The sequence below is a fragment of the Oncorhynchus keta genome, chromosome 28, assembly GCF_023373465.1.
Source record: "Oncorhynchus keta strain PuntledgeMale-10-30-2019 chromosome 28, Oket_V2, whole genome shotgun sequence".
NCBI classification, from domain to species: domain Eukaryota; kingdom Metazoa; phylum Chordata; class Actinopteri; order Salmoniformes; family Salmonidae; genus Oncorhynchus; species Oncorhynchus keta.
This window is the reverse complement of record NC_068448.1, coordinates 60,724,077-60,747,273: the sequence shown is the minus strand read 5'-3', so window position 1 is coordinate 60,747,273 and position 23,197 is coordinate 60,724,077. Positions and strand designations below refer to the sequence as shown.

At 42.7% G+C, this 23,197-nt stretch overlaps 1 protein-coding gene and 1 long non-coding RNA gene across 9 annotated transcripts in view; one reads left to right on the top strand and one right to left on the bottom strand.

Moving 5' to 3' along the window:
* Positions 1 to 23,197, bottom strand: part of LOC118377445 (netrin-G1-like) — a 241,735-nt gene that overhangs the window by 15,074 nt on the left and 203,464 nt on the right. The window lies entirely within an intron of this gene.
* LOC127912838 (uncharacterized) lies at positions 619 to 10,532 on the top strand. The gene is made up of 4 exons (XR_008083586.1): positions 619 to 724; positions 2,253 to 3,948; positions 5,277 to 6,051; positions 10,250 to 10,532. It is a non-coding gene; the product is annotated as an uncharacterized LOC127912838 (long non-coding RNA).

Sequence of the window (23,197 nt, the reverse complement as noted above, 5' to 3'; positions counted from 1 at the left end):
AGACAGTCGAGGAGGAAGAGGTAAAGAGACTAAAACTGAAGAAGAGACAGTCGAGGAGGAAGAGGTAAACTAAACTGAAGAGACAGTCGAGGAGGAAGAGGTAAACTAAAACTGAAGAGACAGTCGAGGAGGAAGAGGTAAACTATAACTGAAGAGACAGAAGAAAGGTCAACTAAAACTGACAGTCGAGAAACTAGGTAACTATAAGAAGAGACAGTCGAGAGGAAGAGGTAAACTACAACTGAAGAGACAGTCGAGGAGGAAGAGGTAAACTAAACTAAACTGAAGAGACAGTCGAGGAGGAAGAGGTAAACTATAACTGAAGAGACAGTCGAGGAGGAAGAGGTAAACTAAAACTGAAGAGACAGTCGATGAGGAACAGGTAAACTATAACTGAAGAGACAGTCGAGGAGAAAGGTCAACTAAAACTGAAGAGACAGTCGAGGTGAAGAGGTAAACTATAACTGAAGAGACAGTCGAGGAGGAACTATAACTGAAGGTCAACTAAAACTGAAGAGACAGTCGAGGAGGAAGAACAGGTCAACTATAACTGAAGAGACAGTCGAGGAGGAAGATGTAAACTAAAACTGAAGAGACAGTCGAAGAGGAAGAGGTCAACTAAAACTGAAGAGACAGTCGAGGAGGAAGAGGTAAACTATAACTGAAGAGACAGTCGAGGAGGAAGAGGTAAACTGAAACTGAAGAGACAGTCGAGGAGGAAGAGGTAAACTAAACTAAACTGAAGAGACAGTCGAGGAGGAAGAGACAGTCGGGAGGAAGAGGTAAACTATAACTGAAGAGACAGTCGAGGAGGAAGAGGTAAACTATAACTGAAGAGACAGTCGAGGAGGAACAGGTCAAAAACTGAAACAGTCGAGGAAGAACAGGTCAACTATAACTGAAGAGACAGTCGAGGACGAAGATGTAAACTAAAACTGAAGAGACAGTCGAGGAGGAATAGGTGAACTAAAACTGAAGAGACAGTCGAGGAAGGAACAGGTAAACTAAACTGAAGAGACAGTCGAGGAGAAAGGTCAACTAAAACTGAAGAGACAGTCGAGGAGAAGAAGGAAAACTATAACTGAAGAGACAGTCGAGGAGGAAGAGGTAAACTATAACTGAAGAGACAGTCGAGGAGAAAGGTCAACTAAACTGAAGAGACAGTCGAGGAAGAAGATGGAAACTATAACTGAAGAGACAGTCGAGGAGGAAGAGGTAAACTAAACTGAAGAGACAGTCGAGGAGGAAGAGGTAAACTAAAACTGAAGAGACAGTCGAGGAGGAACAGGTAAACTGTAACTGAAGAGACAGTCGAGGAGAAAGGTCAACTAACACTGAAGAGACAGTCGAGGACGAAGATGGAAACTATAACTGAAGAGACAGTCGAGAAGGAAGATGTAAACTAAACTGAAGAGACAGTCGAGGAGGAAGAGGTAAACTATAACTGAAGAGACAGTCGAGGAGGAAGAGGTAAACTATAACTGAAGAGACAGTCGAGGAGGAAGAGGTAAACTGAAACTGAAGAGACAGTCGATGAGGAAACAGGTAAACTATAACTGAAGAGACAGTTGAGGAGAAAGGTCAACTAAAACTGAAGAGACAGTCGAGGAGAAGACGGAAACAATAACTGAAGAGACAGTCGAGGAGGAACGGGTCAACTAAAACTGAAGAGACTGTCGAGGAAGAACAGGTCAACTATAACTGAAGACACAGTCGAGGAGGAACAGGTAAACTAAACTGAAGAGACAGTCGAAGAGGAAGAGGTCAACTAAAACTGAAGAGACAGTTGAGGAGGAAGAGGTAAACTATAACTGAAGAGACAGTCGAGGAGAGACAGTCGAACGGGTCAACTAAAACTGAAGAGACTGTCGAGGAAGAACAGGTCAACTATAACTGAAGACACAGTCGAGGACGAACATGTAAACTAAACCTGAAGAGACAGTCGAAGAGGAAGAGGTCAACTAAAACTGAAGAGACAGTCGAGGAGGAAGAGGTAAACTATAACTGAAGAGACAGTCGAGGAGGAACGGGTCAACTAAAACTGAAGAGACTGTCGAGGAAGAACAGGTCAACTATAACTGAAGACACAGTCGAGGACGAACAGGTCATCTAAAACTGTAAAGACAGTCGAGGAAGAACAGGTCAACTATAACTGAAGACACAGTCGAGGACGAACATGTAAACTAAACCTGAAGAGACAGTCGAAGAGGAAGAGGTCAACTAAAACTGAAGAGACAGTCGAGGAGGAAGAGGTAAACTATAACTGAAGAGACAGTCGAGGAGGAAGAGGTAAACTGAAACTGAAGAGACAGTCGATGAGGAAGAGGTAAACTATAACTGAAGTGACAGTCGAGGAGGAACAGGTCATCTAAAACTGTAAAGACAGTCGAGGAAGAACAGGTCAACTATAACTGAAGAGACAGTCGAGGACGAAGATGTAAACTAAAACTGAAGAGACAGTCGAAGGGGAATATATGAACTAAAACTGAAGAGACAGTCGAGGAGGAACAGGTAAACTATAACTGAAGAGACAGTCGAGGAGAAAGGTCAACTAAAACTGAAGAGACAGTCGAGGACGAAGACGGAAACTATAACTGAAGAGACAGTCGAGGAGGAAGAGGTAAACTATAACTGAAGAGACAGTCGAGGAGGAAGAGGTAAACTAAAACTGAAGAGACAGTCGAGGAGGAACAGGTAAACTGTAACTAAAGAGACAGTCGAGGAGAAAGGTCAACTAACACTGAAGAGACAGTCGAGGACGAAGATGGAAACTATAACTGAAGAGACAGTCGAGAAGGAAGATGTAAACTACAACTGAAGAGACAGTCGAGGAGGAAGAGGTAAACTACAACTGAAGAGACAGTCGAGGAGGAAGAGGTAAACTATAACTGAAGAGACAGTCGAGGAGGAAGAGGTAAACTGAAACTGAAGAGACAGTCGATGAGGAACAGGTAAACTATAACTGAAGAGACAGTTGAGGAGAAAGGTCAACTAAAACTGAAGAGACAGTCGAGGACGAAGACGGAAACAATAACTGAAGAGACAGTCGAGGAGGAACGGGTCAACTAAAACTGAAGAGACTGTCGAGGAAGAACAGGTCAACTATAACTGAAGACACAGCCGAGGACGAACATGTAAACTAAACCTGAAGAGACAGTCGAAGAGGAAGAGGTCAACTAAAACTGAAGAGACAGTTGAGGAGGAAGAGGTAAACTATAACTGAAGAGACAGTCGAGGAGGAACGGGTCAACTAAAACTGAAGAGACTGTCGAGGAAGAACAGGTCAACTATAACTGAAGACACAGTCGAGGACGAACATGTAAACTAAACCTGAAGAGACAGTCGAAGAGGAAGAGGTCAACTAAAACTGAAGAGACAGTCGAGGAGGAAGAGGTAAACTATAACTGAAGAGACAGTCGAGGAGGAACGGGTCAACTAAAACTGAAGAGACTGTCGAGGAAGAACAGGTCAACTATAACTGAAGACACAGTCGAGGACGAACATGTAAACTAAACCTGAAGAGACAGTCGAAGAGGAAGAGGTCAACTAAAACTGAAGAGACAGTCGAGGAGGAAGAGGTAAACTATAACTGAAGAGACAGTCGAGGAGGAAGAGGTAAACTAAAACTGAAGAGACAGTCGAGGAGGAACAGGTAATCTAAAACTGAAAAGACAGTCGAGGAAGAACAGGTAAACTAAAACTGAAGAAACAGTCGAAGGGGAATAGATAAACTAAAACTGAAGAGACAGTCGAGGGGGAAGAGGTAAACTATAACTGAAGAAACAGTCGAAGGGGAATTGATTAACTAAAACTGAAGAGTCAGTCGAGGAGGTAGAGGTCAACTAAAACTGAAGAGACAGTCGAGGAGGAAGAGGTAAACTATAACTGAAGAGACAGTCGAGAAGGAAGAGGTAAACTTCAACTGAAGAGACAGTCGAGGAGGAAGAGGTAAACTATAACTGAAGAGACAGTCGAGGAGGAAGAGGTAAACTATAACTGAAGAGACAGTCGAGAAGGAAGAGGTAAACTTCAACTGAAGAGACAGTCGAAGAGGAACAGGTAAACTATAACTGAAGAGACAGTCGAGGAGGAAGAGGTAAACCAAAACTGAAGAGACAGTCGAGGAGGTAGAGGTCAACTAAAACTGAAGAGACAGTCGAGAAGGAAGAGGTAAACTTCAACTGAAGAGACAGTCGAGGAGGAAGAGGTAAACTATAACTGAAGAGACAGTCGAGGACGAAGATGTAAACTAAAACTGAAGAGACAGTCGAGGAGGAAGAGGTCAACTAAAACTGAAGAGACAATCGAGGAGGAAGAGGTAAACTATAACTGAAGAGACAGTCGAAGAGGAAGAGGTAAACTAAAACTGAAGAGACAGTCGAAGAGGAAGAGGTAAACTATAACTGAAGAGACAGTCGAGGTGGAAGAGGTAAACTAAAACTGAAGAGACAGTCGAGGAGGAAGAGGTAAACTACAACTGAAGAGACAGTCGAGAAGGAAGAGGTAAACTTCAACTGAAGAGACAGTCGAGGAGGAAGAGGTAAACTATAGCTGAAGAGACAGTTGAGGTGGAAGAGGTAAACTAAAACTGAAGAGACAGTCGAGGAGGAAGAGGTAAACTATAACTAAAGAGACAGTCGAGGAGAAAGGTCAACTAACACTGAAGAGACAGTCGAGGACGAAGATGGAAACTATAACTGAAGAGATAGTCGAGAAGGAAGAGGTAAACTACAACTGAAGAGACAGTCGAGGACGAAGATGGAAACTATAACTGAAGAGATAGTCGAGAAGGAAGAGGTAAACTATAACTGAAGAGACAGTCGAGAAGGAAGAGGTAAACTTCAACTGAAGAGACAGTCGAGGAGGAAGAGGTAAACTATAGCTGAAGAGACAGTCGAGGTGGAAGAGGTAAACTAAAACTGAAGAGACAGTCGAGGAGGAAGAGGTAAACTATAACTAAAGAGACAGTCGAGGAGAAAGGTCAACTAACACTGAAGAGACAGTCGAGGACGAAGATGGAAACTATAACTGAAGAGATAGTCGAGAAGGAAGAGGTAAACTATAACTGAAGAGACAGTCGAGGAGGAAGAGGTAAACTAAAACTGAAGAGACAGTCGAAGAGGAAGAGGTAAACTATAACTGAAGAGACAGTCGAGGTGGAAGAGGTAAACTAAAACTGAAGAGACAGTCGAGGAGGAAGAGGTAAACTAAAACTGAAGAGACAGTCGAGGACGAAGATGTAAACTAAAACTGAAGAGACAGTCGAGGAGGAAGAGGTAAACTATAACTGAAGAGACAGTCGAGAAGGAAGAGGTAAACTTCAACTGAAGAGACAGTCGAGGAGGAAGAGGTAAACTATAGCTGAAGAGACAGTTGAGGTGGAAGAGGTAAACTAAAACTGAAGAGACAGTCGAGGAGGAAGAGGTAAACTATAACTAAAGAGACAGTCGAGGAGAAAGGTCAACTAACACTGAAGAGACAGTCGAGGACGAAGATGGAAACTATAACTGAAGAGATAGTCAAGGTGGAAGAGGTAAACTAAAACTGAAGAGACAGTCGAGGAGGAACAGGTAAACTATAACTGAAGAGACAGTCGAGGAGGAAGAGGTAAACTAAAACTGAAGAGACAGTCGAGGAGGTAGAGATCAACTAAAACTGAAGAGACAGTCGAGGACGAAGATGTAAACTAAAACTGAAGAGACAGTCGAGGAGGAAGAGGTAAACTATAACTGAAGAGACAGTCGAGGAGGAAGAGGTAAACTAAAACTGAAGAGACAGTCGAAGAGGAAGAGGTAAACTAAAACTGAAGAGACAGTCGAGGAGGAACAGGTAAACTATAACTGAAGAGACAGTCGAGGAGGAAGAGGTAAACCAAAACTGAAGAGACAGTCGAGGAGGTAGAGGTCAACTAAAACTGAAGAGACAGTCGAGGACGAAGATGTAAACTAAAACTGAAGAGACAGTCGAGGAGGAAGAGGTAAACTATAACTGAAGAGACAGTCGAGAAGGAAGAGGTAAACTTCAACTGAAGAGACAGTCGAGGAGGAAGAGGTAAACTATAACTGAAGAGACAGTCGAGAGGTGGAAGAGGTAAACTAAAACTGAAGAGACAGTCGAGGAGGAAGAGGTAAACTATAACTAAAGAGACAGTCGAGGAGAAAGGTCAACTAACACTGAAGAGACAGTCGAGGAGAAGATGGAAACTAAAACTGAAGAGACAGTCGAGGTGGAAGAGGTAAACTAAAACTGAAGAGACAGTCGAGGAGGAACAGGTAAACTATAACTGAAGAGACAGTCGAGGAGGAAGAGGTAAACTAAAACTGAAGAGACAGTCGAGGAGGAAGAGGTCGACAACTAAAACTGAAGAGACAGTCGAGGACGAAGATGTAAACTAAAACTGAAGAGACAGTCGAGGAGGAAGAGGTAAACTATAACTGAAGAGACAGTCGAGGAGGAAGAGGTAAACTAAAACTGAAGAGACAGTCGAGGAGGAAGAGGTAAACTAAAACTGAAGAGACAGTCGAGGAGGAACAGGTAAACTATAACTGAAGAGACAGTCGAGGAGGAAGAGGTAAACTAAAACTGAAGAGACAGTCGAGGAGGAAGAGGTCAACTAAAACTGAAGAGACAGTCGAGGACGAAGATGTAAACTAAAACTGAAGAGACAGTCGAGGAGGAAGAGGTAAACTATAACTGAAGAGACAGTCGAGGAGAAAGGTCAACGAAAACTGAAGAGACAGTCGAGAAGGAAGAGGTAAACTACAACTGAAGAGACAGTCGAGGAGGAAGAGGTAAACTAAAACTGAAGAGACAGTCGAGGAGGAACAGGTAAACTATAACTGAAGAGACAGTCGAGGAGAAAGGTCAACTAAAACTGAAGAGACAGTCGAGGACGAAGACGGAAACTATAACTGAAGAGACAGTCGAGGTGGAAGAGGTAAACTAAAACTGAAGAGACAGTCGAGGAGGAAGAGGTAAACTAAAACTGAAGAGACAGTCGAGGAGGAACAGGTAAACTAAAACTGAAGAGACAGTCGAGGAGGAAGAGGTCAACTAAAACTGAAGAGACAGTCGAGGAGGAAGAGGTAAACTAAAACTGAAGAGACAGTCGAGGAGGAAGAGGTAAACTATAACTGAAGAGACAGTCGAGGAGGAAGAGGTAAACTAAAACTGAAGAGACAGTCGAGGAGGAAGAGGTAAACTAAAACTGAAGAGACAGTCGAGGAGGAAGAGGTAAACTATAACTGAAGAGACAGTCGAGGAGGAAGAGGTAAACTAAAACTGAAGAGACAGTCGAGGAGGAAGAGGTCAACTAAAACTGAAGAGACAGTCGAGGACGAAGATGTAAACTAAAACTGAAGAGACAGTCGAGGAGGAAGAGGTAAACTATAACTGAAGAGACAGTCGAGAAGGAAGAGGTAAACTACAACTGAAGAGACAGTCGAGGAGGAAGAGGTAAACTAAAACTGAAGAGACAGTCGAGGAGGAAGAGGTAAACTAAAACTGAAGAGACAGTCGAGGAGGAAGAGGTAAACTATAACTGAAGAGACAGTCGAGGAGAAAGGTCAACTAAAACTGAAGAGACAGTCGAGGAGGAAGAGGTAAACTATAACTGAAGAGACAGTCGAGGTGGAAGAGGTAAACTAAAACTGAAGAGACAGTCGAGGAGGAACAGGTAAACTATAACTGAAGAGACAGTCGAGGAGGAAGAGGTAAACTATAACTGAAGAGACAGTCGAGGAAAAGGTAAACTAAAACTGAAGAGACAACTAAAACTGAAGAGACAGTCGAGGACGAAGATGTAAACTAAAACTGAAGAGACAGTCGAGGAGGAAGAGGTAAACTATAACTGAAGAGACAGTAGGAGGAAGAGGTAAACTAAAACTGAAGAGACAGTCGAAGAGGAAGAGGTAAACTAAAACTGAAGAGACAGTCGAGGAGGAAGAGGTAAACTATAACTGAAGAGACAGTCGAGGAGGAAGAGGTAAACTAAAACTGAAGAGACAGTCGAGGAGGAAGGTCAACTAAAACTGAAGAGACAGTCGAGGAGAAGATGTAAACTAAAACTGAAGAGACAGTCGAGGAGGAAGAGGTAAAGAGAGACAGTCGAGAAGGAAGAGGTAAACTAAACTGAAGAGACAGTCGAGGAGGAAGAGGTAAACTATAACTGAAGAGACAGTCGAGGTGGAAGAGGTAAACTAAAGACTGAAGAGACAGTCGAGGAGGAAGAGGTAAACTAAAACTGAAGAGACAGTCGAGGAAGAGGTAAACTAAAACTGAAGAGACAGTCGAGAGGAACAGGTAAACTATAACTGAAGAGACAGTCGAGGAGGAAGAGGTAAACTAAAACTGAAGAGACAGTCGAGGAGGTAGAGATCAACTAAAACTGAAGAGACAGTCGAGGACGAAGATGTAAACTAAAACTGAAGAGACAGTCGAGGAGGAAGAGGTAAACTATAACTGAAGAGACAGTCGAGGAGGAAGAGGTAAACTAAAACTGAAGAGACAGTCGAGGAGGAAGAGGTAAACTATAACTGAAGAGACAGTCGAGAAGGAAGAGGTAAACTTCAACTGAAGAGACAGTCGAGGAGGAAGAGGTAAACTACAACTGAAGAGACAGTCGAGGAGGAAGAGGTAAACTAAAACTGAAGAGACAGTCGAGGAGGAAGAGGTAAACTATAACTGAAGAGACAGTCGAGGAGAAAGGTCAACTAAAACTGAAGAGACAGTCGAGGAGGAAGAGGTAAACTATAACTGAAGAGACAGTCGAGGAGGAAGAGGTAAACTAAAACTGAAGAGACAGTCGAGGAGGAAGAGGTAAACTATAACTGAAGAAAAAGTCGAGGTGGAAGAGGTAAACTAAAACTGAAGAGACAGTCAAGGAGGAACAGGTAAACTAAAACTGAAGAGATAGTCGAGGAAGAACAGGTAAACTAAAACTGAAAAGACAGTCGAGGAGGAACAGATAAACTATAACTGAAGAGACAGTCGAGGAGGAAGAGGTAAACTAAAACTGAAGAGACAGTCGAGGAGGAAGAGGTAAACTAAACTGAAGAGACAGTCGAGGAGGAAGAGGTAAACTAAAACTGAAGAGACAGTCGAGGAGGAAGAGGTAAACTATAACTGAAGAGACAGTCGAGGAGGAAGAGGTAAACTAAAACTGAAGAGACAGTCGAGGAGGAAGAGGTAAACTAAAACTGAAGAGACAGTCGAGGAGGAAGAGGTAAACTATAACTGAAGAAATAGTCGAGGAGGAAGAGGTAAACTATAACTGAAGAGACAGTCGAGGAGAAAGGTCAACTAAAACTGAAGAGACAGTCGAGGACGAAGACGGAAACTATAATTGAAGAGACAGTCGAGAAGGAAGAGGTAAACTACAACTGAAGAGACAGTCGAGGGGAATAGATAAACTAAAACTGAAGAGACAGTCGAGGAGGAAGAGGTAAACTATAACTGAAGTGACAGTCGAGGAGGAAGAGGTAAACTAAAACTGAAGAGACAGTCGAGGAGAGACAACTAAAACTGAAGAGACAGTCGAGGACGAAGATGTAAACTAAAACTGAAGAGACAGTCGAGGAGGAAGAGGTAAACTATAACTGAAGAGACAGTCGAGGAGGTAGAGATCAACTAAAACTGAAGAGACAGTCGAGGAGGAAGAGGTAAACCAAAACTGAAGAGACAGTCGAGGTGGTAGAGGTCAACTAAAACTGAAGAGACAGTCGAGGACGAAGATGTAAACTAAAACTGAAGAGACAGTCGAGGAGGAAGAGGTAAACTATAACTGAAGAGACAGTCGAGAAGGAAGAGGTAAACTTCAACTGAAGAGACAGTCGAGGAGGAAGAGGTAAACTATAGCTGAAGAGACAGTCGAGGTGGAAGAGGTAAACTAAAACTGAAGAGACAGTCGAGGAGGAAGAGGTAAACTATAACTAAAGAGACAGTCGAGGAGAAAGGTCAACTAAAACTGAAGAGACAGTCGAGGACGAAGACGGAAACTATAATTGAAGAGACAGTCGAGAAGGAAGAGGTAAACTATAACTGAAGAGACAGTCGAGGAGGAAGAGGTAAACTAAAACTGAAGAGACAGTCGAGGAGGAAGAGGTAAACTATAACTGAAGAGACAGTCGAGGAGGAAGAGGTAAACCAAAACTGAAGAGACAGTCGAGGAGGTAGAGGTCAACTAAAACTGAAGAGACAGTCGAGGACGAAGATGTAAACTAAAACTGAAGAGACAGTCGAGGAGGAAGAGGTAAACTATAACTGAAGAGACAGTCGAGAAGGAAGAGGTAAACTTCAACTGAAGAGACAGTCGAGGAGGAAGAGGTAAACTATAGCTGAAGAGACAGTTGAGGTGGAAGAGGTAAACTAAAACTGAAGAGACAGTCGAGGAGGAAGAGGTAAACTATAACTAAAGAGACAGTCGAGGAGAAAGGTCAACTAACACTGAAGAGACAGTCGAGGACGAAGATGGAAACTATAACTGAAGAGATAGTCGAGGTGGAAGAGGTAAACTAAAACTGAAGAGACAGTCGAGGAGGAACAGGTAAACTAAAACTGAAGAGACAGTCGAGGACGAAGATGTAAACTAAAACTGAAGAGACAGTCGAGGAGGAAGAGGTAAACTATAACTGAAGAGACAGTCGAGGAGGAAGAGGTAAACTAAAACTGAAGAGACAGTCGAAGAGGAAGAGGTAAACTAAAACTGAAGAGACAGTCGAGGAGGAACAGGTAAACTATAACTGAAGAGACAGTCGAGGAGGAAGAGGTAAACCAAAACTGAAGAGACAGTCGAGGAGGTAGAGGTCAACTAAAACTGAAGAGACAGTCGAGGACGAAGAGTAAACTAAAACTGAAGAGACAGTCGAGGAGGAAGAGGTAAACTATAACTGAAGAGACAGTCGAGAAGGAAGAGGTAAACTAACTGAAGAGACAGTCGAGGAGGAAGAGGTAAACTATAGCTGAAGAGACAGTTGAGGTGGAAGAGGTAAACTAAAACTGAAGAGACAGTCGAGGAGGAAGAGGTAAACTATAACTGAAGAGACAGTCGAGGAGAAAGGTCAACTAACACTGAAGAGACAGTCGAGGACGGATGGAAACTATAACTGAAGAGACAGTCGAGGAGGAACAGGTAAACTATAACTGAAGAGACAGTCGAGGAGGAAGAGGTAAACTAAAACTGAAGAGACAGTCGAGGAGGAAAAACTAAAACTGAAGAGACAGTCGAGGACGAAGATGTAAACTAAAACTGAAGAGACAGTCGAGGAGGAAGAGGTAAACTATAACTGAAGAGACAGTCGAGAAGGAAGAGGTAAACTTCAACTGAAGAGACAGTCGAGGAGGAAGAGGTAAACTATAACTGAAGAGACAGTCGAGAAGGAAGAGGTAAACTTCAACTGAAGAGACAGTCGAGGAGGAAGAGGTAAACTATAGCTGAAGAGACAGTTGAGGTGGAAGAGGTAAACTAAAACTGAAGAGACAGTCGAGGAGGAAGAGGTAAACTATAACTAAAGAGACAGTCGAGGAGAAAGGTCAACTAACACTGAAGAGACAGTCGAGGACGAAGATGGAAACTATAACTGAAGAGATAGTCGAGAAGGAAGAGGTAAACTACAACTGAAGAGACAGTCGAAGAGGAAGAGGTAAACTATAACTGAAGAGACAGTCGAGGTGGAAGAGGTAAACTAAAACTGAAGAGACAGTCGAGGAGGAACAGGTAAACTATAACTGAAGAGACAGTCGAGGAGGAAGAGGTAAACTAAAACTGAAGAGACAGTCGAGGAGGTAGAGATCAACTAAAACTGAAGAGACAGTCGAGGACGAAGATGTAAACTAAAACTGAAGAGACAGTCGAGGAGGAAGAGGTAAACTATAACTGAAGAGACAGTCGAGAAGGAAGAGGTAAACTAAAACTGAAGAGACAGTCGAGGAGGAAGAGGTAAACTATAACTGAAGAGACAGTTGAGGTGGAAGAGGTAAAGTAAAACTGAAGAGACAGTCGAGGAGGTAGAGATCAACTGAAACTAAAGAGACAGTCGAGGAGAAAGGTCAACTAACACTGAAGAGACAGTCGAGGACGAAGATGGAAACTATAACTGAAGAGATAGTCGAGGAGGAACAGGTAAACTATAACTGAAGAGACAGTCGAGGAGGAAGAGGTAAACTAAAACTGAAGAGACAGTCGAGGAGGTAGAGATCAACTAAAACTGAAGAGACAGTCGAGGACGAAGATGTAAACTAAAACTGAAGAGACAGTCGAGGAGGAAGAGGTAAACTATAACTGAAGAGACAGTCGAGAAGGAAGAGGTAAACTTCAACTGAAGAGACAGTCGAGGAGGAAGAGGTAAACTATAACTGAAGAGACAGTCGAGAAGGAAGAGGTAAACTTCAACTGAAGAGACAGTCGAGGAGGAAGAGGTAAACTATAGCTGAAGAGACAGTTGAGGTGGAAGAGGTAAACTAAAACTGAAGAGACAGTCGAGGAGGAAGAGGTAAACTATAACTAAAGAGACAGTCGAGGACGAAGATGGAAACTATAACTGAAGAGATAGTCGAGAAGGAAGAGGTAAACTACAACTGAAGAGACAGTCGAAGAGGAAGAGGTAAACTATAACTGAAGAGACAGTCGAGGTGGAAGAGGTAAACTAAAACTGAAGAGACAGTCGAGGAGGAACAGGTAAACTATAACTGAAGAGACAGTCGAGGAGGAAGAGGTAAACTAAAACTGAAGAGACAGTCGAGGAGGAAGAGATCAACTAAAACTGAAGAGACAGTCGAGGACGAAGATGTAAACTAAAACTGAAGAGACAGTCGAGGAGGAAGAGGTAAACTATAACTGAAGAGACAGTCGAGAAGGAAGAGGTAAACTTCAACTGAAGAGACAGTCGAGGAGGAAGAGGTAAACTATAACTGAAGAGACAGTTGAGGTGGAAGAGGTAAACTAAAACTGAAGAGACAGTCGAGGAGGTAGAGATCAACTGAAACTGAAGAGACAGTCGAGGAGGAAGAGGTAAACTGAAACTGAAGAGACAGTCGAGGAGGAAGAGGTAAACTATAACTGAAGAGACAGTCGAGGAGGAAGAGGTAAACTGAAACTGAAGAGACAGTCGATGAGTAAGAGGTAAACTATAACTGAAGAGACAGTCGAGGGGAATAGATAAACTATAACTGAAGAGACAGTCGAGGAGGAAGAGGTAAACTGAAACTGAAGAGACAGTCGATGAGTAAGAGGTAAACTATAACTGAAGAGACAGTCGAGGAGAAACAGGTCAACTAAAATTGAAGAGACAGTCGAGGAGGAAGAGGTAAACTACAACTGAAGAGACAGTCGAGGAGGAAGAGGTAAACTATAACTGAAGAGACAGTCGAGGAGGAAGAGGTAAACTGAAACTGAACAGACAGTCGATGAGGAACAGGTCAACTAAAACTGAAGAGACAGTCGAGGAGGAAGAGGTCAACTAAAACTGAAGAGACAGTCGAGGAGGAACAGGTAATCTAAAACTGAAAAGACAGTCGAGGAAGAACAGGTAAACTAAAACTGAAGAAACAGTCGAAGGGGAACAGATAAACTAAAACTGAAGAGTCAGTCGAGGACGAAGACGGAAACTATAACTGAAGAGACAGTCGAGAAGGAAGAGGTAAACTTCAACTGAAAAGACAGTCGAGAAGGAAGAGGTAAACTACAACTGAAGAGACAGTTGATGAGGAACAGGTAAACTATAACTGAAGAGACAGTCGAGGAGGAAGAGGTAAACTAAAACTGAAGAGACAGTCGAGGAGGAACAGGTAAACTTTAACTGAAGAGACAGTCGAGGAGGAAGAGGTAAACTAAAACTGAAGAGACAGTCGAGGAGGAACAGGTAAACTAAAACTGAAGATACAGTTGAAGGGGAATTGATTAACTAAAACTGAAGAGTCATTCGAGGACGAAGACGGAAACTATAACTGAAGAGACAGTCGAGAAGGAAGAGGTAAACTTCAACTGAAAAGACAGTCGAGAAAGAAGAGGTAAACTACAACTGAAGAGACAGTCGAGGAAGAACAGGTCAACTATAACTGAGGAGACAGTCGAGGACGAAGATGTAAACTAAAACTGAAGAGACAGTCGAGGAGGAAGAGGTAAACTAAAACTGAAGAGACAGTCGAGGAGGAAGAGGTAAACTATAACTGAAGAGACAGTCGAGCAGGAACGGGTCAACTAAAACTGAAGAGACAGTCGAGGAAGAACAGGTCAACTATAACTGAAGAGACAGTCGAGGACGAAGATGTAAACTAAAACTGAAGAGACAGTCGAAGGGGAATAGATTAACTAAAACTGAAGAGACAGTCGAGGAGAAAGGTCAACTAAAACTGAAGAGACAGTCGAGGACGAAGACGGAAACTATAACTGAAGAGACAGTCGAGGACAAAGATGTAAACGAAAACTGAAGAGACAGTTGAAGGGGAATAGATGAACTAAAACTGAAGAGACAGTCGAGGAGGAACAGGTAAACTATAACTGAAGAAACAGTCGAAGGGGAATAGATGAACTATAACTGAAGAGACAGTCGAGGAGAAAGGTCAACTAACACTGAAGAGACAGTCGAGGACGAAGATGTAAACTAAAACGGAAGAGACAATCGAAGGGGAATAGATTAACTAAAACTGAAGAGACAGTCGAGGAGGAACAGGTAAACTATAACTGAAGAGACGGTCGAGGAGAAAGGTCAACTAAAACTGAAGAGACAGTCGAGGACGAAGACTGAAACTATAACTGAAGAGACAGTCGAGAAGGAAGAGGTAAACTACAACTGAAGAGACAGTCGAAGAGGAACGGGTCAACTAAAACTGAAGAGACAGTCGAGGAAGAACAGGTCAACTATAACTGAAGAGACAGTCGAGGACGAAGATGTAAACTAAACTGAAGAAACAGTCGAAGGGGAATAGATCAACTAAAACTGAAGAGACAGTCGAGGAAGAACAGGTAATCTAAAACTGAAAAGACAGTCGAGGAAGAACAGGTAAACTAAAACTGAAGAAACAGTCGAAGGGGAATAGATCAACTAAACTGAAGAGACAGTCGAGGAGGAAGAGGTCAACTAAAACTGAAGAAACAGTCGAAGGGGAATAGATTAACTAAAACTGAAGAGACAGTCGAGGACGAAGACGGAAACTATAACTGAAGAGACAGTCGAGAAGGAAGAGGTAAACTATAACTGAAGAGACAGTCGAGGAGGAAGAGGTAAACTATAACTGAAGAGGCAGTCGAGGAGGAACGGGTCAACTAAAACTGAAGAGACAGTCGAGGAGGAACAGGTAAACTATAACTGAAAAGACAGTCGAGGACGAAGATGTAAACTAAAACTGAAGAGACAGTCGAGGGGAATAGGTTAACTAAAACTGAAGAGACAGTCGAGGAGGAAGAGGTAATCTACAACTGAAGAGACAGTCGAGAAGGAAGAGGTAAACTACAACTGAAGAGACAGTCGAGGAGGAAGAGGTAAACTAAAACTGAAGAGACAGTCGAGGAGGAACAGGTAAACTATAACTGAAAAGACAGTCGAGGAGAAAGGTCAACTAAAACTGAAGAGACAGTCGAGGACGAAGAGGGAAAATATAACTGAAGAGACAGTCGAGAAGGAAGAGGTAAACTACAACTGAAGAGACAGTCGAGGAGGAAGAGGTAAACTATAACTGAAGAGACAGTTGAGGAGGAACAGGTAAACTATAACTAAAGAGACAGTCGAGGACGAAGACGGAAACTATAACTGAAGAGACAGTCGAGAAGGAAGAGGTAAACTATAACTGAAGAGACAGTCGAGGTGGAGGAGGTAAACTAAAACTGAAGAGACAGTCGAGGAGGAACAGGTAAACTATAACTAAAGAGACAGTCGAGGACGAAGATGGAAACTATAACTGAAGAGACAGTCGAGAAGGAAGAGGTAAACTACAACTGAAGAGACAGTCGAGGAGGAAGAGGTAAACTGTAACTGAAAAGACAGTCGAGGAGGAAGAGGTAAACTGAAACTGAAGAGACAGTCGAGGAGGAAGAGGTAAACTATAACTGAAGAGACAGTCGAGGAGGAAGAGGTAAACTATAACTGAAGAGACAGTCGAGGAGGAACGGGTCAACTAAAACTGAAGAGACAGTCGAGGAAGAACAGGTAAACTATAACTGAAGAGACAGTCGAGGAGAAAGGTCAACTAAAACTGAAGAGACAGTCGAGGGGAATAGATTAACTAAAACTGAAGAGACAGTCGAGGAGGAACAGGTAAACTATAACTGAAGAGACAGTCGAGGAGAAAGGTCAACTAAAACTGAAGAGACAGTCGAGGAAAGACTATAACTGAAGAGACAGTCGAGAAGGAAGAGGTAAACTACAACTGAAGAGACAGTCGAAGAGGAACGAACTAAAACTGAAGAGACAGTCGAGGAAACAGGTCAACTATAACTGAAGAGACAGTCGAGGACAAAGATGTAAACGAAAACTGAAGAGACAGTCGAAGGGGAATAGATGAACTAAAACTGAAGAGACAGTCGAGGAGGAAGAGGTAAACTATAACTGAAGAAACAGTCGAAGGGGAATAGATTAACTAAAACTGAAGAGACAGTCGAGGAAGAACAGGTCAACTATAACTGAAGAGACAGTCGAGGACAAAGATGTAAACGAAAACTGAAGAGACAGTCGAAGGGGAATAGATGAACTAAAACTGAAGAGACAGTCGAGGAGGAACAGGTAAACTATAACTGAAGAAACAGTCGAAGGGGAATAGATTAACTAAAACTGAAGAGACAGTCGAGGACGAAGACGGAAACTATAACTGAAGAGACAGTCAGGACAAAGATGTAAACAATAACTGAAAAGACAGTCGAGGAGGAAGAGGTAAACTAAAACTGAAGAGACAGTCGAGGAGGAACAGGTAAACTATAACTGAAAAGACAGTCGAGGAGAAAGGTCAACTAAAACTGAAGAGACAGTCGAGGACAAGACGGAAAATATAACTGAAGAGACAGTCGAGAAGGAAGAGGTAAACTACAACTGAAGAGACAGTCGAGGAGGAAGAGGTAAACTATAACTGAAGAGACAGTCGAGGAGGAACAGGTAAACTATAACTGAAGAGACAGTCGAGGACGAAGACGTCAAACTATAACTGAAGAGACAGTCGAGAAGGAAGAGGTAAACTATAACTGAAGAGACAGTCGAGGTGGAGGAGGTAAACTAAAACTGAAGAGACAGTCGAGGAGGAACAGGTAAACTATAACTAAAGAGACAGTCGAGGACGAAGATGGAAACTATAACTGAAGAGACAGTCGAGAAGGAAGAGGTAAACTACAACTGAAGAGACAGTCGAGGAGGAAGAGGTAAACTGTAACTGAAAAGACAGTCGAGGAGGAAGAGGTAAACTGAAACTGAAGAGACAGTCGAGGAGGAAGAGGTAAACTATAACTGAAGAGACAGTCGAGGAGGAAGAGGTAAACTATAACTGAAGAGACAGTCGAGGAGGAACGGGTCAACTAAAACTGAAGAGACAGTCGAGGAAGAACAGGTCAACTATAACTGAAGAGACAGTCGAGGACGAAGATGTAAACTAAAACTGAAGAGACAGTCGAAGGGGAATAGATTAACTAAAACTGAAGAGACAGTCGAGGAGGAACAGGTAACCTATAACTGAAGAGACAGTCGAGGAGAAAGGTCAACTAAAACTGAAGAGACAGTCGAGGACGAAGACGGAAACTATAACTGAAGAGACAGTCGAGAAGGAAGAGGTAAACTACAACTGAAGAGACAGTCGAAGAGGAACGGGTCAACTAAAACTGAAGAGACAGTCGAGGAGGAACAGGTCAACTATAACTGAAGAGACAGTCGAGGACAAAGATGTAAACGAAAACTGAAGAGACAGTCGAAGGGGAATAGATGAACTAAAACTGAAGAGACAGTCGAGGAGGAAGAGGTAAACTATAACTGAAGAAACAGTCGAAGGGGAATAGATTAACTAAAACTGAAGAGACAGTCGAGGAAGAACAGGTCAACTATAACTGAAGAGACAGTCGAGGACAAAGATGTAAACGAAAACTGAAGAGACAGTCGAAGGGGAATAGATGAACTAAAACTGAAGAGACAGTCGAGGAGGAACAGGTAAACTATAACTGAAGAAACAGTCGAAGGGGAATAGATTAACTAAAACTGAAGAGACAGTCGAGGACGAAGACGGAAACTATAACTGAAGAGACAGTCGAGGACAAAGATGTAAACAATAACTGAAAAGACAGTCGAGGAGGAAGAGGTAAACTAAAACTGAAGAGACAGTCGAGGAGGAACAGGTAAACTATAACTGAAAAGACAGTCGAGGAGAAAGGTCAACTAAAACTGAAGAGACAGTCGAGGACGAAGACGGAAAATATAACTGAAGAGACAGTCGAGAAGGAAGAGGTAAACTACAACTGAAGAGACAGTCGAGGAGGAAGAGGTAAACTATAACTGAAGAGACAGTTGAGGAGGAACAGGTAAACTATAACTAAAGAGACAGTCGAGGACGAAGACGGAAACTATAACTGAAGAGACAGTCGAGAAGGAAGAGGTAAACTATAACTGAAGAGACAGTCGAGGTGGAGGAGGTAAACTAAAACTGAAGAGACAGTCGAGGAGGAACAGGTAAACTATAACTAAAGAGACAGTCGAGGACGAAGATGGAAACTATAACTGAAGAGACAGTCGAGAGGAAGAGGTAAACTACAACTGAAGAGACAGTCGAGGAGGAAGAGGTAAACTGTAACTGAAGAGACAGTCGAGGAGGAAGAGGTAAACTAAAACTGAAGAGACAGTCGAGGAGGAAGAGGTAAACTATAACTGAAGAGACAGTCGAGGAGGAAGAGGTAAACTATAACTGAAGAGACAGTCGAAATAGGAACGGGTCAACTAAAACTGAAGAGACAGTCGAGGAAGAACAGGTAAACTATAACTGAAGAGACAGTCGAGGAGAAGAGGTCAACTAAAACTGAAGAGACAGTCGAAGGGGAAGAGAAACTAAAACTGAAGAGACAGTCGAGAAGGAAGAGGTAAACTATAACTGAAGAGACAGTCGAGGAGGAACGGTCAACTAAAACTGAAGAGACAGTCGAGGAAGAACAGGTCAACTATAACTGAAGAGACAGTCGAGAAGGAAGAGGTAAACTTCAACTGAAGAGACAGTCGAGGAGGAAGAGGTAAACTATAACTGAAGAGACAGTTGAGGTGGAAGAGGTAAACTAAAACTGAAGAGACAGTCGAGGAGGTAGAGATCAACTGAAACTGAAGAGACAGTCGAGGAGGAACGGGACAACTAAAACTGAAGAGACAGTCGAGGAGAAAGGTCAACTAAAACTGAAGAGACAGTCGAGGAAGAACAGGTCAACTATAACTGAAGAGACAGTCGAGGACAAAGATGTAAACGAAAACTGAAGAGACAGTCGAAGGGGAATAGATGAACTAAAACTGAAGAGACAGTCGAGGAGGAACAGGTAAACTATAACTGAAGAAACAGTCGAAGGGGAATAGATTAACTAAAACTGAAGAGACAGTCGAGGACGAAGACGGAAACTATAACTGAAGAGACAGTCGAGGACAAAGATGTAAACTATAACTGAAAAGACAGTCGAGGAGGAAGAGGTAAACTAAAACTGAAGAGACAGTCGAGGAGGAACAGGTAAACTATAACTGAAAAGACAGTCGAGGAGAAAGGTCAACTAAAACTGAAGAGACAGTCGAAGAAGACGGAAAATATAACTGAAGAGACAGTCGAGAAGAGGTAAACTAAAACTGAAGAGACAGTCGAGGAGGAAGAGGTAAACTATAACTGAAGAGACAGTCGAGGAGGAACAGGTAAACTATAACTGAAGAGACAGTCGAGGAGAAGACGGAAACTATAACTGAAGAGACAGTCGAGAAGGAAGAGGTAAACTATAACTGAAGAGACAGTCGAGGTGGAAGAGGTAAACTAAAACTGAAGAGACAGTCGAGGAGGAAGAGGTAAACTATAACTAAAGAGACAGTCGAAGAAGATGGTCTGAAGAGACAGAACAAGGTAAACTACAACTGAAGAGACAGTCGAGGAGGAAGAGGTAAACTAAAACTGAAAAGACAGTCGAGGAGGAACAGGTAAACTGAAACTGAAGAGACAGTCGAGGAGGAAGAGGTAAACTATAACTGAAGAGACAGTCGAGGAGGAAGAGGTAAACTATAACTGAAGAGACAGTCGAGGAGGAACGGGTCAACTAAAACTGAAGAGACAGTCGAGGAAGAACAGGTAAACTATAACTGAAGAGACAGTCGAGGAGAAAGGTCAACTAAAACTGAAGAGACAGTCGAGGGGAATAGGTAAACTAAAACTGAAGAGACAGTCGAGGAGGAACAGGTAAACTAAAACTGAAGAGACAGTCGAGGAGAAAGGTCAACTAAAACTGAAGAGACAGTCGAGGAGGAAGAGGTAACTATAACTGAAGAGACAGTCGAGAAGGAAGAGGTAAACTAAAACTGAAGAGACAGTCGAGGAGGAAGAGGTCAACTAAAACTGAAGAGACAGTCGAGGAGGAAGAGGTAAACTATAACTGAAGAGACAGTCGAGGACAAAGATGGAAAACTGAAGAGACAGTAAAATAGAAACTGAAGAGACAGTCGAGGAGGAAGAGGTAAACTATAACTGAAGAAACAGTCGAAGGGAGATTAACTAAAACTGAAGAGACAGTCGAGGAAGAACAGGTCAACTATAACTGAAGAGACAGTCGAGGACAAAGATGTAAACGAAAACTGAAGAGACAGTCGAAGGGGAATAGATGAACTAAAACTGAAGAGACAGTCGAGGAGGAAGAGGTAAACTATAACTGAAGAAACAGTCGAAGGGGAATAGATTAACTAAAACTGAAGAGACAGTCGAGGAGAAGACGGAAACTATAACTGAAGAGACAGTCGAGGACAAAGATCAATAACTGAAAAGACAGTCGAGGAGGAAGAGGTAAACTAAAACTGAAGAGACAGTCGAGGAGGAACAGGTAAACTATAACTGAAAAGACAGTCGAGGAGAAAGGTCAACTAAAACTGAAGAGACAGTCGAGGACAAGACGGAAAATCTGAAGAGACAGTCGAGGGGAAGAGGTAAACTAAACTGAAGAGACAGTCGAGGAGGAAGAGGTAAACTATAACTGAAGAGACAGTCGAGGAGGAACAGGTAAACTATAACTGAAGAGACAGTCGAGGACGAAGACGGAAACTATAACTGAAGAACAGTGAGAAGGAAGAGGTAAACTATAACTGAAGAGACAGTCGAGGTGGAGGAGGTAAACTAAAACTGAAGAGACAGTCGAGGAGGAACAGGTAAACTATAACTAAAGAGACAGTCGAGGACGAAGATGGAAACTATAACTGAAGAGACAGTCGAGAAGGAAGAGGTAAACTACAACTGAAGAGACAGTCGAGGAGGAAGAGGTAAACTGTAACTGAAAAGACAGTCGAGGAGGAAGAGGTAAACTGAAACTGAAGAGACAGTCGAGGAGGAAGAGGTAAACTATAACTGAAGAGACAGTCGAGGAGGAAGAGGTAAACTATAACTGAAGAGACAGTCGAGGAGGAACGGGTCAACTAAAACTGAAGAGACAGTCGAGGAAGAACAGGTCAACTATAACTGAAGAGACAGTCGAGGAGGAAGAGGTAAACTAAAACTGAAGAGACAGTCGAGGAGGAAGAGATCAACTAAAACTGAAGAGACAGTCGAGGAGGAACAGGTAAACTATAACTGAAGAGACAGTCGAGGAGAAAGGTCAACTAAAACTGAAGAGACAGTCGAGGACGAAGACGGAAACTATAACTGAAGAGACAGTTGAGAAGGAAGAGGTAAACTATAACTGAAGAGACAGTCGAAGAGGAACGGGACAACTAAAACTGAAGAGACAGTCGAGGAAGAACAGGTCAACTATAACTGAAGAGACAGTCGAGAAGAAAGAGGTAAACTAAAACTGAAGAGACAGTCGAGGAGGAAGAGGTAAACTATAACTGAAGAAACAGTCGAAGGGGAATAGATTAACTAAAACTGAAGAGACAGTCGAGGAAGAACAGGTCAACTATAACTGAAGAGACAGTCGAGGACAAAGATGTAAACGAAAACTGAAGAGACAGTCGAAGGGGAATAGATGAACTAAAACTGAAGAGACAGTCGAGGAGGAAGAGGTAAACTATAACTGAAGAAACAGTCGAAGGGGAATAGATTAACTAAAACTGAAGAGACAGTCGAGGACGAAGACGGAAACTATAACTGAAGAGACAGTCGAGGACAAAGATGTAAACTATAACTGAAAAGACAGTCGAGGAGGAAGAGGTAAACTGAAACTGAAGAGACAGTCGAGGAGGAAGAGGTAAACTATAACTGAAGAGACAGTCGAGGAGGAAGAGGTAAACTATAACTGAAGAGACAGTCGAGGAGGAACAGGTCAACTAAAACTGAAGAGACAGTCGAGGAAGAACAGGTCAATTATAACTGAAGAGACAGTCGAGGACGAAGATGGAAACTATAACTGAAGAGACAGTCGAGAAGGAAGAGGTAAACTACAACTGAAGAGACAGTCGAGGAGGAAGAGGTAAACTGTAACTGAAAAGACAGTCGAGGAGGAAGAGGTAAACTGAAACTGAAGAGACAGTCGAGGAGGAAGAGGTAAACTATAACTGAAGAGACAGTCGAGGAGGAAGAGGTAAACTATAACTGAAGAGACAGTCGAGGAGGAACAGGTCAACTAAAACTGAAGAGACAGTCGAGGAAGAACAGGTCAACTATAACTGAAGAGACAGTCGAGGACGAAGATGTAAACTAAAACTGAAGAGACAGTCGAAGGGGAATAGATTAACTAAAACTGAAGAGACAGTCGAGGAGGAACAGGTAACCTATAACTGAAGAGACAGTCGAGGAGAAAGGTCAACTAAAACTGAAGAGACAGTCGAGGATGAAGACGGAAACTATAACTGAAGAGACAGTCGAGAAGGAAGAGGTAAACTACAACTGAAGAGACAGTCGAAGAGGAACGGGTCAACTAAAACTGAAGAGACAGTCGAGGAGGAACAGGTCAACTAAACTGAAGAGACAGTCGAGGACAAAGATGTAAACTAAAACTGAAGAAACAGTCGAGGAGGAAGAGGTTAACTAAAACTGAAGAGACAGTCGAGGAAGAACAGGTAACTATAACTGAAGAGACAGTCGAGGA